Consider the following 13325-nt stretch of genomic DNA (forward strand, 5'->3'; position numbering starts at 1 on the left):
GCAAAGCCACATCTGGCTATCTACTGAATTCACTGAGGGGAATGGAGCTCCTTATTTTAACGTTGTAAATCCGTAGACTTACCGCTATACTAGCGGGAGACTTTTGTAGGTGCAGATATCAATGAAAGTGCTTTGCTTTTCTGTTGAAATTTACGGCCTGACATGGCCAGGTGGTTAGGGCACTTGACTTGTAATCTGAGGGTTGTAGTTTTGAATCCCTGTAGCACCAAACATGCTCGCTCTTTCAGCCGTGGGGGTGTTATACTGTGACGGTTACACCTCGTTTAAGCTAGCTAAATTGGTTGGCTTCACACCATTGTAAGTTGATTTTTTTCTGAAGAAGATATTTAGTGTCCTGGTAGAAATAATAACGTCTGAAGTAAGTCATTGAAGTTAAACGGTTTGTAATGTTCGAAATCTATAAACGTTCCCCGTCAAATACTGTAGTTTTCCGATTAATAAGCATTAACTACAGTTGTAGTTCCCGAGGTTTAAAGCACATTAACTGTAGATGACCGATAATATTCTGTTACTGTTTCTCTGCTAGCTTTTATACCAATCACACTCAATAATGGTCGCAGACGCACTAGTGTTTTCTAAAACCTTCAAAGTACACAAAAAGTCACCTTCACACGTTTTCGAACACTGCAAATCAAATAAACACAACATAACCATACAGAATACCCAAATACTAAATAAAGAAACAAACATAAACAAACGCAAAATTAAAGAAGCCTTACTTATACAACAACTCAATCCCAATATAAACCAATATATACCTATATTAATAAATATAATCAAATATCTAAGCACGCCCTCTACATTCCTACACTCAGTTACACAAATCCCTTCAAACATGGGATCAGCTATCGTTCAGTTACCTCTTTCTTTCTTTGTGAACCTGACGATGACCGAAGAATGTCGAAACGTCGTACGCTCCTCTACATAAAAATTTTCTCAACCCAAACCAGCCGTTTTTACATATATATTTTTTTCTACAAGTGGATTTTCTCGTCATCACTGATTGTAAAAGTAATGGTGAGTTCCTACTATTCAGCCAAGAATGAGAAGTCCCACCGAAGCAATAATGAGAAACATTGACCATGAATTATTCTGTCTATTTTATTATGTACCCAATGGTAACTTTTGAATATTAATTAATGTATTTCTTTTGACAAGAGCAAAGCACGACTGACAAAGAGTAGTTATCAGTGGTCATTGACTTCACCCTTTAAACCTGTGTCACTTCTACTTTTATTACGCTTTGCAGCATGTTATTTTGCCGACAATATTTGTGGTTGAGATTAATTTATGTCTAGCAGTTATAGTGTATCTATCTATATAAACATAGTAGTACTGTCTGTTCAATATCTAGGCAACTTCTTCGCAAGGTATGATGGATCTTCACCAAAATTGTTATGGAGGCTCATTGAGTCCATGCGAGAGCTATATACGAATCTTTCAATTTTGCTTTTTTTTTTATCACTGCTTTGCCACCTACTGATGAATCTTCACCAAATTTGACATGAAAGTTTGATGGGTTCATGCGGAGATATCCGTAAATGCTTGATTTCACATTTTGTATTTTCTAGTTTTTACGGATGTTTTAACTTTTCATGTTTTAAGTTAACCTTTCATTAATCATAAATTTACATAACTTTTGTCCAGAGGACGTGTAATCCAGCTAGTTTTAAATAAATAAGCTTTTCTACTTGTAAATTTTGTTTGCGTGACAAAAGTGTACTCCAAATAGTTTGCTGTTCCATGCCTGCTTTACCATACTTGCTAAACCTAATTTGTCTTTTTTATTGTTAAGAAAGCTACACCATGGGCTATTTGTGCTATGTCTACCACTAGTATTGATATTTTAGCGTTATAAGTTCGCAGATTCATCGCTGAGCCACTGCGGATCAACCTAAAATTTTTAATCTGGCGTCTTGCTATAGGGAAATAACATAACTAAAGCTTTATCCAGAATGGAAAACATACAAACAAAAAAAAACAATTACAAAACAAACTCTAAATTTGTAGGAAATATTTCAGAATTTCCTCTTCAGGTTGCTTCATAAAATGTCGACTTCAACAATTTCAAAATTTTGAATCTGTGAGTGACTAATTTCCAGATGGTTTTGATACTTCTCGTCTGCAAAACAGAATTTTCTCTTTATTTAGGTAATGCTCACTCTAAAGCTAAAACGCAGTTAAAATCCTACACGTTTGGTAGTATTCCATATGTAAGTTTAACCAATGAATTCTCAGTTGTACAAACATAACGTGTAGAAACATAAATTAAATTTCAAACTTACAGTAAATGCTGTAATGTGAAATAAATATAAATTTATAGTTTCGGTACGTATATATATATGACATACATTTAAATTTTAACGTTAATTGGAATGCTATTCCTGAAATAAGCAAGATAAGCATTATATAACATTAATGTGTCAATTATACTGTATTTTAGAGTAAATACTTCTTCAAAGAGAAACATCGTTATATTTTGAAAGTTAGATGTGATTTTTCACTCGGAGTGATCTGAACACCTAGAGGTGTCAAGAGGATTAAAGAACCACGAGAGGCATGATTAGTGAAGGTCAGAAGCAGAGGATTTCATATAACCATCAATAAGTATTTGGTCATTGCTACTAGTGAAGTCCGTGTTGACTTTTGGTACATTATCATAATAATGCAGGTTGATGCATTTTCTGGTGTTGTAGTATTTTAGGTTTAGTATGTAGGTTTAAAAGTATCTGCAAAATGCAGATTCGGAAAATGAGAAACAATAATAAATCGATGATAGAAAATACAGGAAAGAAACGCACATATCAGTGAACAAATAAATCGAAGCTTTATCTGCAGTAAAATTAATATATATCGTTACTTCTTTCACTGGATAGCATCCAAAACTGATGCAACTTTAACTAGCTGTTACGTGAACGAAGATTTCTCTGAAACACCCGCTTTGAAGAAAGAGAATTCTGTTTTATTTTTTAAAACCTGACAAAAGGTAAAATGAAATACACAAGAATTCTATGTTGCATACGTTATCGACTATCCTAATTTGTAGACGCATCTGAGGGACTCAGACAGGGCCTGAAGGATATGAGTTTCTTGTCGTTGTCATATGATATGCAATTTTCACCAAAGTAAAAGAAATAGAACATTTTTTTAACGCTATCACGAAAATGTATAAAGATTTACTCGAATGCAGCTAACTGAAGAAATCCTCTAAAGTATTTATAGGAGGGTAAAATTTACGACTTTTTCAGTCATTAGATTTTCTCTCCATAGGTGATTCTCTGGATGCATTAGACTAAATAATTATCGATAGATGTAGAAACAGCTTTTGGAGATACCCATTTTGTAGCTTTGTGTGAATGGTCGAAGCAAACAGACAATACGTTTACAAGCCTCTGTTATTATATCATATCCTATGCAAGTAGAACTCCACTGAAGGACTTGCATCTTTCTTGGTTGTTAATACTTCGTTAAACCACTTAAATTAGTATGCTATTTCGGACATGTGTAATTGCTGCGGCGTAAACACATTTTAAAAATTGTAGGAAATAATGAGATCACGGTTTTCCATATAGAGTTGTGAACATGATATACTAATATATATACGGTTAATTTCTCTACCACTGTCAGATACACTCCTCTAAAATTTCTGACTAATGAGCTGTAAGTATCAAGCCGTTTGTGTGTGTTTCTGGTGATACGTAATATAAGTGATTAGTTCATGAATAACAACCCAATCACGCGACAGTTGACTTTCCCATCTGTAGTTGTGCGTGTTCTACATGGCACTATATATATATATATATATATATACTCTTTTCTTTACCATTCTTCGACTTTCTGGTCTAGGCAGTCATTAAAAGAAAACAATGTTAACGGTCATCAACAAAACAAAACAAGTACAACGTTATAGTCGTCTTCTTTCTTGAAAACACTCACTTACTGTTGCCAAGCTGTTACGCCATGTTGGGTTGCTATAGCAACCGTTTCAATTTATTTATTATTCAAGTGGTTGTTGCTGTTCGTCGCAAGCAGTGTATACGAACTAGGTGCAAAATTATTGAATGCTTGAAGTGGTTACACAAATTAGAGTACTCGTATTGTGCTAATTATATCAGTTTTGATCGTGGTTAGTGGAAGGAGTTTAAACTCTACACATTGGAAGATGTAATTTAACCATATGAGCAAGCTTTGATAGAAATCATTCAGGTCCTGCTAACAATATTTAAGAAACATAACAAACAACTATCGTTAAGACTTACTGTGTTTTAATTAGTGCAAGAACGTGTGAACAAATAGTATAACTTGTATTAGGAGAAAACGACGCTTTGTACTTCCTATAATTAAAAGCATAACTAGATCCGTCATGGCCAGGTGGGTTAAGGCGTTCGATTCATAATCTTAGGGTCGCGGGTTCGAATTCCGGTCGCACCAAACGTGCTCGCCCTTTCAGCCGTGGGGCGTTATAAAGTGATGGTCAATCCCACTAATCGTTGGTAAAAGAGTAGCCAAGAGTTAGCGGTGAGTGGTAAAGACTAGCTGCCTTCCCTCTAGTCTTACACTGCTAAGTTAGGGATGGTTAGTGCAGATAGCCCTCGTGTAGCTTTGCGCGAAGTTCGAAAGAAACCAAGCCAATGAGAACAATGCTTTTGGTCGTTACAGATAAACATCTAGAGTATAGACTATAAATATTTACTCGTCCATTTATTAATGTGTATTATCTACTGATCACTGGTGTTTATGGGTTGCTCAACCTGTAGTTAATAAATAACGTTGAGTTTGACTTTTTTATAAAGTTTAGTTCCGAGAGTCCCATAGAAAATTTGTAGAGGGACCCTGAAGTCCTTTACCCTGTTCTAGGTGCAACCTACTAAAATCATGTGACGAGAAACAAACAAAACAAGACCTGTACAGTAACTTTTAAATTCTTAGAAATAATATATTACACCAATATAAGCATTTTATAAAATACAACGATTACCCTTTAATGTTTCGCACGATAATGTTCTTTCTTGCGTATTTTATTTTATAGTACCTACAAAAGCACATAAAAAAGTCATTCTAGGAAACTTTTCACGATAAAAAAATTCTGAGAATTAGGAAGGAATCTAATCTTGCCAGTAGACTGTAAAATGGAAGAAAACAAAAGGATGCATGTGCGCGATAACAGAAATTGTTTTATAACATTATCGCATGAATTTTAAACACTCTTTTAAGCGTCTTAAGTATCATCTCGAACAATTATTTCTTGAGAGTGTTGTTGCTTAGCCATGGCATGAGAGGGAATAGTTCAGAACTCTAATAAAATAGTAGTTTTTATAAAAGTTATCTGTCATCACCGCTAATCATGCTAATTTTAGTTTCGTCACCAGTGGCCTACTAAACTGTATGATTTTAGTTAAAAAAGTTGACATATATAAATAACTGTAATAATAACAACGGACTATGGAAGACAATCTCTTCACTAAATATGCTAATGGATTGGTGCTTAGGGCACAGGAATCGCAATGTGGGGCTCGCGGGTTCGAATCCCCGTTACCAAACATGCTCATTCTTTCAGTTTAATTGATTTAATGATATATGCGTATAGGAAGGAATAAGAAAAAACCTCGCTTAGTTTTGTATAGGCGTCGGAATATTTCGCTAAAAATTAAAAGGCGTTATGTTCACTTTTTTATATATAGGAGAAGGAAATATTTGTGTGAAATTCTGCATGTGAGAGATTTTTGATAATGTAGAATCATTTAACAGGCATATGCCACAACATACTGTAATGACAATTTGCAGGATTGCAAATTCCGTTAAAATGATCTCGTAGTATCATTTAACAGGCATGCGTTACAACAAAATGCAATAGCAATTTGTAGAGTTGCACATGTCATTAAAAATAGGTATAAAGCATTATACTTTTTAAGGTGTATTTTATTCTTCAACTTAGGCATAAAGAAGTGTGTTATAATAATGTCAGAAATTAAAAATGAAGTTTTGTTTGTTTGTTTGTTTTGGAATTTCGCACAAAGCTATTCGAGGGCTATCTGTGCTAGTCGTCCCTAATTTAGCAGTGTAAGACTAGAGGGAAGGCAGCTAGTCATCACCACCCACCGCCAACTCTTGGGCTACTCTTTTACCAACGAAAAGTGGGATTGACTATCACATTATACGCCCCCACGGCTGGGAGGGCGAGCATGTTTAGCGCGACGCGGGCGTGAACCCGCGACCCTCGGATTACGAGTCGCGCGCCTTACGCGCTTGGCCATGCCGGGCCTAAAAATGAAGTAGATTATCACACGACGTTTCGGTCATTTTTAGCTGAATTCTGGACACTGTCACCTTCTTTTATTTTGCACTGTTAATTTTATGTATATGGATTTAGGACTAGCCTAAGTTTCCTAGGCTGGCCGTATTTCATGAGATTATTACTTGTATTATGGCCGAAAATGACGCTGACAACGTCGGTGTCATTTTTTTTCAGGTAGGTCTGATTTTACCTAAGAGTGACAAATTGATTACAATTGTTAATGGCAGACTTGACAAGATATTTAATTCGAAACACTTCTGTATCTTCTGACTGACTAAGATCGTAAGAAATAAAGGTAGAGTGAACAGAAATGTAAAATCATAGTAAATAACTGTTATTAACACATATACAAATAATACGTCCTTGCCACAATGGATAGTCACCTTATCTCGGGAGTTAGCTTTGACATTCGTTACGTATTATATTAAGTTGTCCAGAAATTAAGGTCGTTTCTGAACTGCGAAGTTTGGAAACGTATAAACCAGTGTTGTGAAACATGCTTTAATCAAAGTAAGTACAGTTTGCCTCAACGCACTTTTGCCAACGTGTAACAATGCTGTTTATGCCCCTGCCGTAGAAATCAGTTTCATTTCTCCCTGAAAGCTTCTTCTGCAGCTGCCTGGTTTTGAAAGTGTTTATTGTTCAAAAAGTTTTGACAAAGTACTTGAAAAAATGAAAATCTGTATGGGAAAAAGTCTGAGTAATAAGGTGAATGAGGCAGAACCTTGTTCCCTAATTCGTTCAATTTTTGGAGCGTCATCCTTGACAGGTCTCATAATGCCGATTTTTGTTGATCTGCAGTCAGCTCATGCAGAACCCACTCATCCAATGTTTTCGTCTTTCCAATAGCACTCAGGTGGTTGGCAATGCTTGATTTGCTTGTGCCTAGCTTTTCTTCACGGTATTGTTGTGCGAGGGTCTGTCTCAACCGCTTCCCTTATTGTGTTTTCATTTAAGGATGGCTTCCTTCCACGACCTTCGTGATCTTCAAGACTTACATCTTCACGTCGAAACCTTTGTAACCAATGTTGAAATGTACATCCAGCAGTAGATCCAGCAATGGTTGATGTTCCATGTAGTGTAGGTAGAATTTCGTCCAAGTTTGAACTCGTAGAGGAAAATCAGACGAAAGTACTTCTTGTCCATGCTGCTTTGGGGATTGCGAAACTTACTCTGAGTAGAGTTGAAACGGCAGACATTTAAAACACCTCGTAAGCGACAAACGTTGGATTAAACCAACCAACTAACAATAAGTTTCTCAGTGTTCAGCTTCTAAATATCATCATGAGAATTCCGGCAATTATTTCTGGACAACCTAATAATTTAACTCGGACGAGTCTTCGATTCATTATGTTACGTAAACTACGTGATAAGATTACAAATAGCCGGAAATTTTAATTTAGAAGTTAATTGAATGTTAACATGTATCAATATTATAATATTTTCCAACAAGATCGATTCGCACAGTTTTCCTTTTAACAAAGCGGCACAGCGGCGAGTCTACGGATTTACAACGCTAAAGTCAGGGATTTGGTTCCCCTCGATAGACACAGCAGATTGCCCGATGTGGCTTTGCTATATTAAAACACACTTAACACACGTATATTTTTATATAAAAATACAAATTATAATAACGGTTATTACAAATAATGGTTTATATAAAATAATTTTACAAAATTACACACAATACTGAGACTTCTAACATGTCTGGACCTAAATCTTTTATCGACTGTTCACGAACAGCGAATTATAATTTATATGCAAAGGTTTTACAAACTTATCAACAATATTAAGTCACTTATTCGGTCTGGAACTGAGTACTTTGTCGATGGTTTTCAAGGCGAAAATTATTTTTATGTTGATACACAGATACACTTCACTTGACGAGAATGCTTGCTAGCTCTACTCTTCACACCTGAGTATTTTTTCCGAGGAAAACATATAATGTCCTTGAAGGAATTCTAATCACAGAAGTTAATTCACTGAAGTTCGAAATCTTCTAAATCTATAAATATTTCTGGTCAAATTTTGTAGTTTTCCTATTAATAAGCTTTAATCACAATTATAACTTCCGAAGTTTATAGTGTATTGACTGTAACAAACCAAATAATATTCTATTACGTCTTGTGATGGCTTGCTTTTAAATACTTACTTTGCGAGATTCTAGAATGTTCAACAATATTCTAATATACGCTAGTGTTTTCGTAGAATATATATTGTTGATTCTTACTCTCGAGAATCTTCTACATATTAAAGAGAACAAGCGGGACTTGCACAATAATCATCTAACAATATACGTCACATTCATTAAACTGAAACACACGTCACGCAGATATGAAAATAAATGTAAGACTGTAAATCCGTTACAGGTTGTTTCTCTCTGTTGAATAGTTTCAAGTTTATTTGGTAAAGATCTTGTACTAGACTAAATAAATTTTAACTTACCAGACTTACTTAAGACGGCTAGTACCAGCCATGTGGCTGGTCTTTTCAGTGAAACATAAGGGAGATCATGACCTCAGGATATCACATGACTTGCGGTGGAAAGCCAGCTGCCTAACTTCACATACTAAGGGTGACTGATCAGGTATTTCAACCAAGATAAGTCAAAGGTGAAAGTAGGTTAATGGCACAAAGCAGTATATGGCAAGAGCAAAAGTAACTTAATGGCCTTCTTAACTAATATATTATGTAGAAACTGCACACACCAACACAAGGGAAATAATTTGGAAACAACATTCTACATGAGTATAAAAAGGTAGAATACACATACTTATGTATCACAAATTTCTCCCCCCCTCCCCATTACTTCATGTTTGTTGTCAAATGGACATTAATATTAACTTTAAAAACAATGAACATTACAAACACGCATTGGTCAAGGAGTGGCATAACTTTCTATCTCCACTGAAAAACGTTCACAGGGAACACAATCTTGTAATGAAGAAATTCGACGATTGTATTCAAGAATACTTAACAACGATTATTTGGAAATAAATTTGTTTGTTTGTTTTGGAATTTCGCACAAAGCTACTCGAGGGCTATCTGTGCTAGCCGTCCCTAATTTAGCAGTGTAAGACTAGAGGGAAGGCAGCTAGTCATCACCACCCACCGCCAACTCTTGGGATACTCTTTTACCAACGAATAGTGGGATTGACCGTCACCTTATAACGCCCCCACGGCTGGGAGGGCGAGCATGTTTAGCGCGACGCGGGTGCGAACCCGCGACCCTTGGATTACGAGTCGCACGCCTTACGCGCTTGGCCATGCCGGGCCTTAGAAATAAATAATTTTGCAATAACACAGGCACTTGTTACATAGTAATAAATAACATTTATCACATCAGTTCGTATAATTAATCATATAAATACTTCAAAACTGATAAAAATATTAAATTAACCCTTTAATAAGGATGTGATGCAAATAGAAAATAACTTTTAGACAAATAAACAAACAATGACTAGTTACGTCGTAAGAGTTCTTAATAACGGTTCGTATTCAAAATCAGCAAAGGAAATTTTGCGAAATAAAAAAGCCAGATCAAAGAAATTTGTACAAAAACAAAAAACAAGTATTCTAACAAAGAATAATTACGAAATGGTTATGCAAAAAATAATCTAGAACCTAGAGCGATGTCGCAGCTATATGATATATAAAATGCAATAAAGAGGCTTTAAAACTTAATTAGAAAGACGATTGCTTTTAATCATTTTTCAGAAAAACAAAATCAAAACAGAAATTAGTTAAGCGAATAACATTAATCACAGTACACACTAACCATATTTCTTCTTAAACACGTATTAAATATAAAACCAAAACCCATTAAGTAAAGGTACATTAACGTCATCTATGAGGTTGCTTCTCTCTTTAGCGTTTTTTCACGTTTATATGGTTAAAATCTTCTACCAAACTGAATAAAATTCATGTTACTTATTTAACTCGTTAACATAAGATTTGGTTAGAGCAACTAGCGCTACCCACTTTATGGGCATTCTCAATGAAACATAAGGGAGGTCATTACTTTGCGAGATTATCTAACAGTGGAAAGGACAACTGGCTAACTTCATACACTTCAGGTGATTTGCAGTTATTTTTATTACAGATAGGTGAATGACACAGAACAGTAGTAGTAGGTAGCAAGAACAGAAGTCACATAGCGACCTTCTTGATCAAGTATTGTGTAGAAATTATATATACATACAAAAATAAGAAACTTAGAAAACTCAATCTATTAATGAATGGAGGAAGGAAAGATATGTAATGTTTATTTATCCTAAGTTCATCTAGCTTATGAAGGAATGCGTTCTAATCTTTATATCAAATAATGTAAGAACAATAACTTTAATTAACTGTAAATACTACTGGATTGATTTTTAGCTCTCTTTAAATATCTTCCTCCTGTGAGATATTTATAAAATAAATTAATTTAATCTTTCAATGCCTTTTTATTTTGTTGTTGTTTAAACAATGTTATTCACACATCTATATTACTTTAAATTAACATATATTGAATTAAAAAGGACTCAAAACCTGTTTACAGTGATGGTTCTCAGTTACTTTAATAGTCGCTTTATATTGATGTTGATATGCTAACACGAAAAGTTTTCAGGTACTTTTAGCAGCTGCTTTTTGTCTTCGAGATTTCTACTACGAACGTTCTTAGTTATTTTTAGTCGATTTTTGTTGATAGCAAGATTATTACAAGAAAAGATCGTTATTTCTTCCAATCCCTTTTTGTTGACGGTGAATTTCTATTTCACATAACAATAAAAATCACAATTGCTAACAACAAGAATTCTCAATAATCTTTTAAATATTCTTATCTTAACTTAAAAATCTCAAAATGAACTTTACACATTTCACCTGACATGCAGGCAATGAAGAAGGAAGCACGTTATGCAGGAAGAAAATACAAAATTATATTTTTCTTGTAGAACATTCTGTATTTAAAGATTTAAATTAATCAGCTCTTTGATTGCACTATTCATAGATAATAAACACAAATATGTAAAAAGAGGAATGTATAGATTACAGAAAGTGTTTAACATCTTTGTAGAACTGCGCAACTGATCGAACGAGAGTTTATATTACGCTTTACAGCTGCCTAGTGCAAGCTCGTGAGTGCGTCTATATGAAAATCATTGCATTTAAGTTGAAGAGAAGGCTTTAGGGTTGTTGACATAAATACTTGGTGACATAAAGCTAATTCAAGGAAATCCATAAGCAGCATGGACATAAGGCTTTTTTGCGTAGTGATTTTGGAAAGTATTTGTTGAGAAAATTATAAGTTCTGGTATGGATTAGACATAAAGCCTTCTGAACAAAGTTCAGTTTGTATGATTATACTTCTCACTCTCTTTCTCTTACGTAATTCTTATTACATAGCTGGAGGAGTGTTTGTTTATTTTTTAATTTCCTGCATAGCTACACAAGGGCTATTTGCACTATCCGTCCCTAATTTAGCAGTGTAAGACTAGAGGGAAGGCAGCTAGTCATTACCACCCACTGCCAACTCTTTTACCAATGAATAATGGAACTGACCGTCACAATATAACGTCATCCACGGCTGAAAGGGCGAGCATGTTTGGTGTGACAAGGATTTGAACCCGCAACCCTCAGATTACAAGTTGAGTGCCCTAACCACTTGGCCATGCCTGGCTCAGCTCAAGGAGTGCGCAGAAACACTTCTATACAGCGTTTTATCAACAACGTTTTTCAGTAATCTTTAAAAAGTTTTGAAAGGAACTGACAAAAATGTATAAATACTAACCAGTCGAAAGGTCTTAGTTCTTTGTGCTAGTAATTTACGCAAATTAAGAAGAGACAAGATGATATATTGATATGTTCCATAATTTGAAAAAATAAAAGTCAGAAGATGCAACATATATAAGTATACAGATGTTCTTTATCTTGGCACTTTGATACTTAAACACCATTTGTCGCAGAGTTTGGGAGCTTCGTAGTGTGGCCACGAAGCCCCAATAAACATGACATCACACTAAACGTGAGCACCATTTCTGTTGAAAGAATACAACTAAAACTAATTTTTGATTCGTTCATGAGGTCTAACACAAATCAACGTATAGAGAATACATTACTAAGTTATGTAAAATTATGTCCTAAAAATCAATAATCGGCGCATTTTTCTGTAAGACGACCAATCCTTAACGAAATTTGGTATATCGGGTTGCATATAGCAAGATAAATTTTTAACACTTTGTAATCTACTTTCTGTAGACTTCCCTCCGATCATCCTTCGACTGTGAGTAATACTGTCCTTGTATTAAGAGTGATCCAATTAACGATACAAGGTTTCTAGTTGGTGCCAGCTAGACAAGCATTTAATAATAATTAACGTGGTAACTGCCACATTACAACACAGTTTTATTGCCAGTCTGTTGGTTCAGCAACGTCCAAACATATTCAGTTGAATAAATCACGACAAAATAAAAAAGAGTTCTGGAAAATATTTGCAGCTCAGTAATACTACATTTTATAGTTGTGAATATAAAGAGTAGAAGAAAATGCTTTAAAAAGTTTTAAGAAATTAAATTATAGCGCATGAACACATCATGAAACGTTTTTGCCTACCATTTAAGAATTATGTTAAAATACTTTATATGAATGTTTTATATTCGTAACTGTAATATTAATTAAAGTTGATCTTTTAATGAAAGACACAGAATCAAACGAATCATCAATCTGTACGAATCTCAGTAAATCATTGATGAAGTAGAACAGTCTACTTAAGAATCCTTTAGACGGTTTAAATAGAAAAAAACTGGTTAGGATGACGATTTTATCCTGCTATAAATGTGTAATGGATGAGGAGACATTATTTCAAGTCATTAGCTAGAATTCACGTATGACTGTCTTAATTAATTTTTGAGGCTAAATTCAAGAAAATTCGGTACGTAGTTAGAAAAACGAAATACTATGCTGCTTTTTATTTTTTATTATAATGAAAACTTTGCAGTAAAGACAATTCAATAATCAGTGATCAATGTTT

The 13325-nt window shown here is 34.6% G+C and overlaps 1 protein-coding gene across 1 annotated transcript in view; it reads left to right on the forward strand.

Moving 5' to 3' along the window:
* LOC143230298 (voltage-gated inwardly rectifying potassium channel KCNH6-like) overlaps positions 1-13325 on the forward strand; it is a 188449-nt gene that overhangs the window by 14038 nt on the left and 161086 nt on the right. The window lies entirely within an intron of this gene.

The sequence above is a fragment of the Tachypleus tridentatus genome, chromosome 10 (assembly GCF_004210375.1).
Source record: "Tachypleus tridentatus isolate NWPU-2018 chromosome 10, ASM421037v1, whole genome shotgun sequence".
Taxonomy (NCBI): domain Eukaryota; kingdom Metazoa; phylum Arthropoda; class Merostomata; order Xiphosura; family Limulidae; genus Tachypleus; species Tachypleus tridentatus.